The sequence below is a fragment of the Carettochelys insculpta genome, chromosome 13 (assembly GCF_033958435.1).
Source record: "Carettochelys insculpta isolate YL-2023 chromosome 13, ASM3395843v1, whole genome shotgun sequence".
In the NCBI taxonomy this organism is placed as follows: domain Eukaryota; kingdom Metazoa; phylum Chordata; order Testudines; family Carettochelyidae; genus Carettochelys; species Carettochelys insculpta.
Window position 1 is genome coordinate 19,236,305 of NC_134149.1, and position 13,657 is coordinate 19,249,961.

The 13,657-nt window shown below is 46.1% G+C and overlaps 1 protein-coding gene across 3 annotated transcripts in view; it reads left to right on the forward strand.

Moving 5' to 3' along the window:
- PAK3 (p21 (RAC1) activated kinase 3) overlaps nt 1-13,657 on the forward strand; it is a 188,725-nt gene that overhangs the window by 10,431 nt on the left and 164,637 nt on the right. For all 3 annotated transcript variants that reach the window (XM_075007384.1, XM_075007383.1, XM_075007388.1), the window contains exon 2: nt 8,492-8,584. The gene's annotated coding sequence lies outside the window, so the exon portion shown is untranslated. The remainder of the gene's footprint in view (nt 1-8,491; nt 8,585-13,657) is intronic.

Below are 13,657 nucleotides of genomic sequence, written 5' to 3' on the forward strand. Positions count from 1 at the left end.
CACAAAACAATGCTGTTGTCCCATTTGGTAGAAGGGGAGAGATTGTGTGGCCAAGAGAAAGCTTGCTTACAGGCAATATGTGACCCACTCACTGCTTTTCTTATGCTAATGTGAGAATGGGTATCCCGGATAACATCTGCTGTCCCTGAGGTCCTGGCCTTGGGCATTCAGAATAGATTTGCTTTATTAGCACTAGGCCATCCACAAGTCGTAGCGCATACATTATCTTCCATAATGTCAGAAGTTCTAATTGCACAAACCGGGAAATAATTGTCACTTTTAATAATGCAGTAAAACATGATAGCTACCAATTTTAGACAAAGGCACCATCTTCCAAGTTACAGTTGGTGTGAGCAAATATGTGAAGAGCCTTTCTTGTTTTTTGTGAAAGTCTTTCTTTATTGACCCTACAAAAGACATTTCATTCTATTGAGGATGAATATATTGGATGACTGTGTTTTAACTCTTGTAAAAGCCTCCCAGAGAAATTGAAGGCTTTCTATATGAATAAAAATTTAATAAATAAAATATATGATAGAATTATTTTTAAAAATGCCAAAGGGAGCAGGTTGTTTATACCAATTGAGGTTTAAAGGACCCTATGTTCAACTTCATTCAAATTTCTTGGCAACTAAAGTAGCTAGATGTGACTGACAAAGCTTTATTTAACTTAATCAAGCCTTTTCTAACAATAATTATACTTACACTTATTCCTTTAGTGTACTTAAATTATAAAGTAGTTCCTTCCACCAAGTGATCTTTGTATTTTGATAGGTGATCAGTAAGCTTCATCCCTGTCATAAAAGTATAATCCCTTTTTGTGATGTAAGAAGTTCTATCACATTTTGCGGATAGTTAAAGTGAGACCTGGCATTATATTTCAGTAACATCTAGGCACTCTAGGTCCTGGAGCATGGCCTCTTTGTGCTAGGCACTGTACATATCTACAGTCCAAAAGTAAGATGATAAACAATAGGTGCATATAAATATTGGGAGTACAAGAAAAAAATGAGATACTGTTGATCAGTATGTTTAGCAGTGGTGTCAAAAGAGGAGTAGCTTAGCTGTTAAGGTTTGTTTGTTTGTTTGTTGTAGGTCTCATGGTAAAGGAGAATTTCAAGTAGGAATTGGAAGGAAATGACTTGCCTAAGTTCAAATAATGAGTCAAGGCTGAGCTGGGGCATAACCTGAGAGTCCTTGCTCCAGCCATTGGGGGACAAACGTCAGCCCTTTGACAGAATGCAGAACATATTTACAGTACCCTACAGGAGATCCCCGAGTTACGCAGAGGTTGTGTTGTTGCAGTACCCCCATAAATCAAATTTCACATTACTTGGGGGGAGCCAGGCAACTGACCAACGCAGCAGTGCTGGTCAGTTTCTCTGTTCCTGTGAGCGGCACTGAGCTGGAGCCTGACTCTGGGCTGCCTGCTGCTCACAGGAGACAGGAAACTGACCAGCGCTGCAATGCTGATCAGTTTCTCCACTCCTCTGAGTGGCGGGCAGCCCAGAGCCGGGCACCAGCTCCCCACCACCCCGAGTCACGTTAAACTGAGATATGTTTAACTTGAGTGCGCATATCTTGCGGTTCTACTGTGCTGTGAAAAAGACATAACTATCTGTATAACCTACATGACCTATGTACGTGCACATGTGGTAGTCAGCACAGCAATAAATTGTGTATGGAAGCTTTAACTCATTAGTCTGTGCCTTTTCAGTTTGTTTGATCACATGCGAACTAAACAAGAACACTTCAAATGAAGGAAAAAACAGTCATTTAATTGGTGCAATTAATTACTGATGTTATACTTTAAGGCTATGTCTATACTAGAGATTTCTGTGGACAAAACTGGGGTTTTGTTGATAAAACTCATGGAGCATCTGAGCACAAAATACATTTTGTTGACAGAAACCATCAACAAAAAAGTTGTGTAGACACTCTGGGGGGCCCTTTTGTCAACAGCGGGTCAAAAGATGAATCCGCTTTTATGTGTAGACACGATCTGTTGACAGAAGTTTTGTTGGAGCATCTCTTCCCACAGAAACTTCTGTAGACAGATGCTTCTAGTGTACATGTAGCCTGAAAGAAAATCATTGCACTATGAAGCCAATAGTATAAGTAGTTAAAAGCAAAACCAACACCATCGTGGTATAGCCTCTTTGCTCATTCTTTGCGCTGAATTAAGATTATCTGAAATGTGACCCTCACTCGCCTCCAGTTGTGGTTAATGAGAGCTTCCCAAATCCAAAAGCTCAGGTTTTGATTTGAAATGTGTATTTTCAGGACAGTTCTGTTTTCACTAAATGTTTGCGAGGTTTTGTTTTTATACCAGTGTGGACTGAAAACAAATTTAGAAATCTTTAAAGTTGCTATGAAATGAAACTGTCCTCTGGTCAGCTTTACTTATATGTACCACCAGAGATTTGCATATGTTAATATTAAAGGGAGTCACCACTAGTACAAAATGTTCTGCTTATCTGAATTCATAAGTAGTTAGATCTTAGAGAAATGTTTATTGTCATGGAAAATGTGGTTCTATTTCAGTGCAGTAAACCTCATTCTGTCTGTCTGCTATATGTACAGCTGATGTCTGGGCTTTATACCAGTGAATACAGGCAAATTAAAATATTTTAATGTCCAAATTAGTTCTGATGTTTTCAATTTGTTCTTTTGTAGCCAGAGTTTAAATTGACAAGATTGATTTAATATTTTAAATCATCTCTTTTCTCTCTTTTATCTTTTCTTTCACATAGAATTGTTCTGTTCAGCAGAAAACTGCTTGATGGTAATAACTGGTTTCTGATGAATGAGGGAAGACAGTAATTGGGCCAGAACTGACTTGTGTTAGAAATAAGAGTTAGTACCTAGATGTATCAATATTTTTGACCCTAATGTGCTCCATTCATTGGAGAAAGGGTGAAAGTAATCCCTTTGTTGTGGATTGTCTTGAAGGAGGTGTGGGAATGTCTGCCATGATCCATTGAGTTGTTTCTTTGTGAAGTTCTCAAGGAGCATTTCTGCAGAGTGTGGGGATACATCTGTAGACACTGCAGTGATGCTAGACAGTCTTTCAAGCCATTTATCGTAGTGCCAGCAGTTTCCATTTTCAAGGAAGGCACCATAAAATATTGCTCAGAGAGAGTTTATCTGTATCTAGAGAACTTAAGAAAAATACATTACAAAGTGTGATGGCTGTGACAAAGTTGGTTACCTGTGTGCAAGACTCTCTGGAGTAAGTGCTTTCGTTTGGAAGTGCTAATGTAACTGTCTGCATATTGGAGAATTCATCATCCTATTACTATAATGTGACCTACCCTCATTTATTACCAAACATTGTGGATTTACAGGTTCTGTGCTATACCCTAGTCTGTAATTAGCCTCTTTTACCATGAGAGACCTCCAAGGGGTCACCCTATTTCACATGGGTTGTGTGGCCTCAAAGTCTCTGAGACTGATCCCTCAGGTGACAGCCCTCCTGTTGGTCACTGTGAGCTCTGCCCAGTGAATCCCACTGAAGCAGACCCTTGGTCACAGACTTTTAACCCCACCCAGGATCAATGTATTTCAGCAAGTACTTGCAGGGACTCCATAAAGCCTTGCCAAGACAGAACAGGGTTTATTAGTCCAATGGGGTACAGCACCAGGCAGTTGTAAGTTTAACATAAAGAACTAAGGTTAAGACAGAGTTGGCCAACGTTAAGGGCCTACTAAACTGCTGTAGAATCCATCTTGGCTCTGTCTGCCTCTTTCTGTCCCTTTGTCTTCAACCCAGGGGAGTTCCTCTCTCTCTTTGTGAGTCCAGTTCTTACCATGGCCTCCTGCCACCCCTCAGTCTGCTGTCTGCCTGCTGTAGAACCCTCTGAGTTCAAATGTTCCATCTGCTGGGAGCCTCCTGGTGCCAACCGTTGGTTGTTTAGTCACGGGGTGCCCATTGTCCTTCTGGATCCTCCACTGATAAATATTGGTTCCAGCCACACCTTAATGACTTATTTATATAATCTCAGACAGCTAGGGTGGCACAAACACCACATTTCCTGCTGTGCCCCAAGAGCAGCATTTTAATCCTATTGTGTCCGCTGGGAGGCAGCATCATATAAAAATGTTCTCCTTGATCTGTGAAGAGGGAGTACCAGGAAGTCCAGAGGGGGGCACGTGTTTTAACAATTAAGACACTGGATTTGGTCAGACCAGAATTCATTTCTTTTCTCAGCCACAGACTTCCTGTATGACTTTGGGCCTCTGTTCCTCATCCGTTAAATGGAGATAGTCCTTCCATGGCTCATCGGAATAAATCCCTCATTGACTGTGAAGTGCTCAGATACCATTGTGACACTCTTTACCTTGGGGAAGCATTCTGTAACTCCCCCATATTCCTCATTTGTGTATGACTGTGATACTGCCTTGTGGAAAGGTTACAAACCACCGAAGCCCACTTTTCTTGCTAAATATGAATATCTTTAGTGCATCTGAAATTATCAGATTGTTTTGTATGATTGTCATTAAGACATGCTCTTTGTTGGGGAGTCAGCCAGATATTAGTTTCCCAGACACGATGTCAAGGCCTGGGCAAGTGTTAAAATGGCTATCAGTAGCCATTATCCAGCAAGAGAGCTCCAATTCAATGACTCATCTGCATGAGGCCACACCACAAGAATTGCGTGACCTTGCCTGAGGACTCAGCTGTGGCCCTAGAAATGCCTGGACTTCCATTCGCCAGGCACATGGGATTGAGGTATAAAGGCTGAGCATGGGGCCTCTGTAGTCCTTCTCCTGCTCCCACCCATGCTGCAAGTAACAAGGACAGTGAGGGGGAGACTGAAAACTCCAGTAGAAGTGACTGGCCCTGGTGTGAAGGATGAAACCTGTATACTATAAACTGCAGTATCCAGTCAGGTGAGAGAAACTCCTTAATCTAGTTGTTGCCGAGTCTAATAGGGTTGAGAGTTTGGACTGTGTACTTATATTTTATTTCTTTTTAACTGAGTTTTGTCTGTCACTTATGGTCATTTAAATCCTGTCTGTTACACAGTTAAACAAGTTTGCTGACTATATCTTTACTGGTGCATTTGCCTGAAGCTTTTTATAAATTTGCTCAGGGGTTTTACAATGGTTGGTGCATATCCCCTTTCTGCTGATAAAAGGGTGAACCAGTTGATAAATTTGCATTGCTTATCTTGAGCATTGCAAGGCAGTGTATTTCTGAGGTACACTGTTGGGAGGTGCTAGGAATTTGGCTGGTGCCTTTCTCTCAGTGGTTCATGAGTGTTTCAGAGCATTCATGCAACCTAGCTGGGTGTGGGGCTCCACATGTTGTTGTGCTGAGTGATAACAGGACCTGAAGGGATTTGCTGCCTGTCACAAGCAAAACATTGTGAGAGGTTGTAGAGAATTAAAGGAGGCTCAGCAGTCTTAGGCTACGTCTACACGTGCACCCCACTTCGAAATAGCTTATTTCGATGTTGCGACATCGAAATAGTCTATTTCGATGAATAACGTCTACACGTCCTCCAGGGCCAGCAACGTCGATGTTCAACTTCGACGTTGCTCAGCCCAACATCGAAATAGGCACAGCGAGGGAACGTCTACACGCCAAAGTAGCACACATCGAAATAAGGGAGCCAGGCACAGCTGCAGACAGGGTCATGGGGCGGACTCAACAGCAAGTCGCTCCCTTAAAGGGCCCCTCCCAGACACACTTTCATTAAACAGTGCAAGATACACAGAGCCAACAACTAGTTGCAGACCCTGTATATGCAGCACGGACCCCCAGCTGCAGCAGCAGCAGCCAGAAGCCCTGGGCTAAGGGCTGCTGCCCACGGTGACCACAGAGCCCCGCAAGGGCTGGAGAGAGAGTATCTCTCAACCCCCCAGCTGATGGCCGCCATGGAGGACCCCGCTATTTCGATGTTGCGGGACGCGGATCGTCTACACGTCCCTACTTCGATGTTGAACGTCGAAGTAGGGCGCTATTCCCATCCGCTCATGGGGTTAGCGACTTCGACGTCTCGCCGCCTAACGTCGATTTCAACTTCGAAATAGCGCCCAACACGTGTAGACGTGACGGGCGCTATTTCGAAGTTGGTGCCGCTACTTCGAAGTAGCGTGCACGTGTAGACGCAGCCTTAGAGTCCCAGACTGCACTATGGGGTGCTGTCACAACAATGATAAAGAATGTCATATTTTACGTAGACAGAACTTCTCCAGTGATGGTAATTATTTATTATTTGCTGATTCAGAGTTCAGGGCCTTGTAAACACATCTAATAAAAAAGACAATCTGTGCTCTATAGACTAGAATCGTAGCATATGATTAGAGACAACAAATCATGTCATTGCTGTAGCAGAAGGAGCACCTTGTCTGCTGCATGGCAGAATTAGAAAAGTTCAGCACCGTTGCTGGTAGGAGTGGTTAAAATATAGGCTGAAGATAGCTGATCACATTTGGATGGTTGTCATTCAGAAAACTGAACCGTACAATGAACCTTCCTAATGGCTAGGTTTCTTCTTTATAACACAGTTAGGTGATCACTTTCAACCCTGAAGATTTAGAAGTGTGCCTTGTTTTGTGGCATGATTCACGTCCTTCCATTCTTGCCCAATTGTGCTTCGCTTCTTAATACAGTAATCTCCAGTATGCGTGATTTTGATTTGCGCTTAACTCACATTAATGGAGGAAGCAGGGGAAAAGCCCCACGGCAGCACCTGGGGAAGCCAGGGAGAAGCTGCGCCTGGCTCTGGCAAGCCCAGGTGGGCTGGGAGCTAGGCTACCGCCTGGTTCCCCCTTCTGTCTCCTGACTTACACAAAATTTGAGTTATGCAACGGTATGCAGGCACATAACCCTTGCGTAACTCGGGGTACTACTATAATGAGTGAGACTTCTACTGGAATGGAGAAAGCAAAACAACAGTGCACTTTGAGGGTCTTTGTCCTCATTCTGGTTCATGGACTTTCTGCTTGTTACCTCTGCTACCAGAACAGAGTGGGGAGCTACGCTCAGTAAGTGGTACTTCTTGGCTCTGTGTGTGTGCGTGTGAGAGAGGGAGATAATACATACATACACACACTGTGTATGTATGTGGCAACTGATTTGTAAAGCCTCATTTAAATTGGTAGATCAAAATGCTTGCAGCTCACTATGCTCTTCCTTTGGAAAAGGGAGTGTGTTCTCAGTCCTGTCTTATTTCATATTTCACAGCTGCACTGCAGAGTTTGTCAGGTTTTTTTTCTGCCTAAGGCCCAGTTAATGTTGAGATGCACAAGGGTTTAAAAGATTATGTATTTTGGTGCACTGATGCCTGCTTTGAAAAGCTATGTATATTTAGTTTTACAGAGGGCCTTTGACTATAGCAGTTTGGGGATTTTGGAGAGGAAGGGAGGGGATATTGTAAATATGCATCTCTGCTCCAAATAAGCTGTATCAAGCTAGGCCTTTCACATTATGTTAAGCAGGACAAATTGCTCTGTCTTTTTCTCTGCATTCATTTTTCTTTCTGCTTGGCTCTACCTCTCACTCTTTCTGCCTTAGTAATACATCACCTCCAGCTCTTTGGCCAACTGAATCGATCCTGGTTGCCCCATGTACTTGTATCTTGTAAAAGAACTGTGTTTTAGAGTCTAAAGACACAGCAGAGAAGAATTCAATTCTTTTAACTCCATCTACTTAGGTGTTTCTAGCCTGAAACATGCAGGGGCTGTTCTTGCAAGGCTGACAGATAGGATTCATTCAAGGGGTGGGGCTGCTGCTCATGTGAGGCAGGCCTGTAGGATATTGTCCTTAATTATCTCCATGCTTCTACTGGTGCATTTCCATGCAGGACTCTTCCATTTGCACCTGCCCCACTTCTTACTTTCAAGTGCCAGTTTGAAAGCATTCTTATCTAATGCTTTGCACTTTAGGGGCCCAATCCAGTTTATATTAAGCTTTGTACATTAGGGGCCCATACTGGGAATGAAGAAGAGCCAGGCTGAGAAGAGAAGGAGGGACTGAGCTCTGGGGTGGAGCCGGGAGTGGGACTCGGGGAGCGAGGGCTGAGGAGGGCAGAGGAACAGGGCTGGGAATGGAAAAGAGTGGAGGGGAGGGGGCAGAGGTAGGCAGGGATGGCTGGGAGAAAAGAGCCAAGTGGGGCAAAGGTGGGCTGAGTGGCAGAGAGAGGAAGGAGCTGGGCACAGGACCTCTGGGGGCAGACCTGGGCAGCAGTAATTGGGGTGGTAGAGGTGAGTGGGAGGACCACCCGCACACAAGTGGGGGATGGGGTTTTGGCTGACCTGGGGTTCCTTTGAGAGGTGGCACTCAGGGTTTCCCTGAGGGGTGGTGTGTACCTCTGTTGGAGGGAGGGTGCAGGGGGCTCATTGACTGTGCTGGGGCCTGGAATTCCTGTCAGTGAGCCTGTATAAAACATTCAATTTGCAAATACCTGGTAATCACTATGAACCATCATGGCTTTTCTAAGAATGGACCATGCCAAACCAGCTTGATTTCCTCCTTTGACAGGGTGACTGGTTTGGCGGATGGGCGAATGCAGTGGACATAACATACCTGAACGTCAGCAAGGCTTTTGACATCGTCCTACATGCATTCTGATAGGTAAGCTGGAAAAATGTGGGCTCGGTGGAACTGCTATTAAGTGGGTACCTAACTGGTTAAGCAACTGGAAACAAAGCATTGCTATTAATGGACGTGGGGATTCACAGGGCTCTGTTCTGATCTGGTGTTGTTTAACATTTTCATTAACTATGTGGTTATAGGAATACGGAGCTTACTGATGACACAAAGCTAGGATGGTTGCCAGAGATTTGGGAAACAGAGCTAAAATTCAGATGGCTCTTAATAAATTGGAGAACTGAGTCATAGCAAAATGAAATTCATCAAAAAGAAGTGAAAGGTGCTACATTTAGGGAATTAAAACCAAATGTGCAAATATAGAATGTGGGATAACTGGCTTGGCTGCTCAGAAGAATCACGAAGTTGAAGTGGATCACAACCTCAACATGAATCGGCAATGTGATGCTGTTGCAAAAAAAAGCAAATGCAATTTTAGGTTGCATTAACCGAGGCAGAGTGTGCAAGTCACAGGGCGTGATACCACCATTCTGCTTGGTGCTGGATAGGCCTCAGCTGGAGCACTGTGTTCGGTTTTGCTTACTGATGTATAGAAAGGATGTAGAGAAACTGAACAGGATCCAGAGGTGAGCGACAAAGATTTGATCAAAAGGATGGAATGCAGCCATCTGAACGAAGGCTGAAGGAACTGGGTATGTTGAGGTTGGAAAAGGAGACGAAGGAGGAAATTGGGCTTCCATAAAAACAAGTGAGAAGTTCTCTCTTGGCACAGAGAACAGAGCAAGAGGCAGTGGATTCACACTACAACATAGCACTTAGATAAAATCTCTGGAAAAACTTGCTAAGTGAGAGTGCCAAGGGAGGTTGTGGAAGCTCATCCACTTGAGGTTCTCCAAAGGAGATGGGATAGCTAGCTGTCTTTGATGGTTTAGACACAAGTCCTGCATATAGGCAGCGGTGTTCACTCTGATTTGTTCCATCCATGGGTGGAATAAATTTTGTTGTGTGCACTGAGGCGTGTGTGATGTGCAACACCAACAGATGCATATGTTGCCTGCTGTGGGTGGGCAGCACCTGAATTTCTCTGGAGTGACCAGCGAAGCGCTCAGCTTATAGAATAGACTGATAGGCAGGCGCACCCGCTGATGGGACGGCAAAGGGGGCAGTGGTCTCAGGGCACAGCAGTTCAGAAAGACCTGGGGCTACCATCTGCCACTGTTACTGCCTCCACACAGTGAGCTCTGGGAGGCTCTGAGGGCTGCCGTGTGGCACGCTCTGCGTGGTGCTGAGGGATGGCTGTTCCCAGCCCCATTCTTCTGTGGTTTTTGAGGAGTAAAGGCTACACACATTCCGGCACTTCGAAGTTGCCGTGGGGGAGAATTAGCGTAATGAAGTGCTGCATATTCACCACAGCACTTCATTAGTAATCTCCTGTTGCCCCCTTCGAAGCTGGGGCAAGTATAAGCCCAGCCTTATAGTTTTGTAATACAAATTGGTAGAAAAATCATGTTGTCTGGATCCTATGAGTCAGCTTTGTACAAATCTATCTCCCCATGACTTGTTAACAACAAATTCGGGAACCAGTTCTGCTTTTTATTTTTGATACAAACTTTGTGGTGGGGGTGGGGAACCCTTTTCAGTTCAGAGACCAAATCATTCGGGGGCCACACAGGTGGGAGCCAAAAACAAAAACAAAAAACCCCCAAAAACCACCACCTCGCTGATGTGGTCCCCGCGTATGGATTAATGGGTCTGGGCAGGAGGGAGGGGGCAGGAATGAACTGTGGGGTCAGTGATGTGGACCGAAGAGGGGTTGAGGAGCAGGCTGTGGGTGTAGGTCTAGGTGGGAGTGGGGTGTGGTGTCTGGAAGAGAGGGGGCAGGAGTGGGCTGTGGGAGAGGCGTAGGATGGGGGCGTAGGCTCTTGGAAGGAAGGAAAGGCAAACCCAGATTTCCACCAAAACAAAAAAAGGCATGAAAGCTGCAATAAGATGCCTTGGAGAATGGATGATGATGAACTAGCAGACTCTCTGAAGGGGGCTGTGTTTCCAAGGAGGCAAAACTTTGCCCTTTTTATTTCTTCGTATGTAATCTGTGGTACATAATGGGGTTCAGGAGCCATCTGTGGAGTAGATTTCATTCTCTATTTGGAAAGGTAATACGAACAAGGCCCCCACAGGAACTACACTGGGAAAAATCCAGATTAGGAGCAATTTGAAAAATGGGTCCAGTGTCTGGGGAAAACTGCAGAAAACTGACAAGCTGTTGTAAATTTTCACTCGGAGCTTTTAAGGGCTTGCAGAGGACTGTGGGGGCTTGGGCAACAGAAAGAGCATGGAGGGGTTTGAACGAGGTCCGTAGGGATATAATGAAGACTGGTCAGTCTCTGTCCCCCCTGCTTTTCCTTGAGAGACTATGAGGAAACTTGAGCTGTAAATGTACTAAAGGAAATTCTCCGTTAAAAAGTGTGTCGCTGACGCCTGGAATCTGTAGCCTCAAGGTGTCATCTCTCTGCACAAGTGATGCAGTAAGATTTGAGGAAAGGACTGGAAAACTTTGAGTGCCAATGTCTTCGTTTGCAGCGCTGCTAAAGCCGAGGATAAAGGCAATCACAGCTCATGCTTTGGGTATATGAAGGGACTTCATCTGTTCTAGCACTGGATAATTAACAAGGGGACTGATCCTACAGCCTTTACTCATGGCAGGAATCTTCCCTTTGGTGAGAAGTTTCATTTACTTTGAGTGGGAACTCTTGCCAGAGTAACGAGTGCAGCATTTGGCCCTAGATTTGCTTGGGATGTTGGCAGTGGTTACTTCCTCTATGTCAGTGGTTCCCCACATTATCAGAGTCTCACCCCCACTCACCCCTGTGTGCACCGCCCTGGCAGCTGGGATTGGAAGTGGAGCTGTGGGGTCCTGGGTCCTGGGGTTGGGGTTAGGGATGGGGATGTGGACAGGAATAAAGGGCCAGAAACGTGGAACAGGAGCAGGAGCAAAGCTGGGGCTGCACCTGGAATAGAGCAGGGGACAGCACATGGCTGGGTGGCTTCCCTGCTGTGGGGCTGGCCTGGCCTCACAGTGTTTCCCCAAACATTCCTTTGTCCATCCCACCACAGGGTGTGTCCCACAATTTGGGGTGCCCAGCACTACGTTTTGTGGAATAGACTACTGGAAGTCATTGGCTAGATGTCTGCTAATGATCTTCTCCAGTGTGGCAACACCTGTATTACTCTGTGTAAAATCATTCTGTCTCTGTGAAGCCTCTGCTGTTTGGAAGAATGTCAGTTGAGCCGTGTTTCACTACTTCGCAGCAATAATGATTTCCCTGTGTTCTTCTACGCGTTGTACCCAAAGCAGTGACTGCTCTCTTCAAACAAACAAATTCTGCGCGATAAAAACAAGAGTGGTGTGAACAAGTGATGGCGTGGCTTGTTTTGCACCTTCTGTGATGTTTATGAGCCTGGGAGAAGGAAGCTAGAATATGGTACATTTTCTTTTGTGTGTGTTGAAGTAGCTGCTCAGAACATGCTGTAGGTTGCTTAATTAATTGATTAGCTTTCCAATCTACATAATGAAACGTTTGCTGAAAAATGCTTAATGACACCACTAAGTGTCTATAAGCAGTTTGAAAAGATATTACTGTGAAGCAGAACTGCTCTGAGACATACGGAGGTCTTTTATGGAACACTTGGGTCATTTCAGTCAGAAGGATGCTTCTCCTTTTTAGCTGCTGCAGAGGTAAATTATGACTGTAAAGTTTTGCTAAAAATATGATGGTCTGGTACTTCCAGATGAAAAGTCTACAGTGGCATATTGTTTGGGTGAATACTTTTGTTTAAAATTGAGCAGTCTTTCAGTGGATGATTTTAGCAGTGTGAAATTCTCAAGTGCTCCTTTTTTTGCCAACAAAAATCTTCTGCATTCCCTCAGAGGAATACTTATAAAGCAAACTCTGTCATATCCAGCAGCCCTGGGACCGGGAGGTTGCCAGATATTCAAACGTGCCGGATGGTGGAATGGTGTCTTCCCTGGTCCCTGATGTGGCCTCATGCCTGCTTGCAGGGGGTGCTCATCCTTATCCTGCTGCAGCACAGTGGTCTCACTCGTCTCCTTCTCCACCTTGTGGCAGGGCAGCAGTTCTTCCCTCTCGCGGCTTGGCCAGTGTGGCAGCACCTCCCACCACCAGCTGCACCGCCAGGTTGCTCTTCTCCTTCCCCAGCACCTCCTTCTCCTGGGTGGCCCACAGTGGGGGCCTGACCAGGCCATTCCTGCTCCCGTCACACCTGCCATGAATGGTGGGGCTTCCCCTCCTCTGAGGTCAGTGCACTGCTCTCCAGTCACCACTAGCTTCAGTGTGGCTGCATGCTCAGGGGTGCTCAAGGGGGCTTCTGGGGCCCTGCACCAGCCAGAGCAGCCTGCCCTATCCAGATAATGCAGCGTCTCTGCTTGGCAGGGCTGCCTTGTCCTAGGCCACTGGCTGACGGGCACGCCATTGCTGGGGGCCGCTGTGCATGTGCCACTCCCCGGGCGGTGGCTGGATTCTGCTCCCTGTAGCTGCGTCTACACGTGCACGCTACTTCGAAGTAGCGGCACCAACTTCAAAATAGCGCCCGTCACGTCTACACGCGTCGGGCGCTATTTCGAAGTTAACTTCGACGTTAGGCGGCGAGACGTCGAAGTCGCTAACCTCATGAGGGGATAGGAATAGCACCCTACTTCGACGTTCAACGTCGAAGTAGGGACCGTGTAGACGATCCGCGTCCTGCAACGTCGAAATTGCTGGGTCCTCCATGGCGGCCATCAGCTGGGGGGTTGAGAGATGCTCTCTCTCCAGCCCCTGCGGGGCTCTATGGTCACCGTGGGCAGCAGCCCTTAGCCCAGGGCTTCTGGCTGCTTCTGCGGCAGCTGGGGATCTATGCTGCAGGCACAGGGTCTGCAACCAGTTGTCAGCTCTGTGTATCTTGTGTTGTTTAGTGCAAGTGTGTCTGGGAGGGGCCCTTTAAGGGAGCGGCTGGCTGTTGAGTCCGCCCTGTGACCCTGTCTGCAGCTGTGCCTGGCATCCCTATTTCGATGTGTGCTACTTTGACGTGTAGACGTTC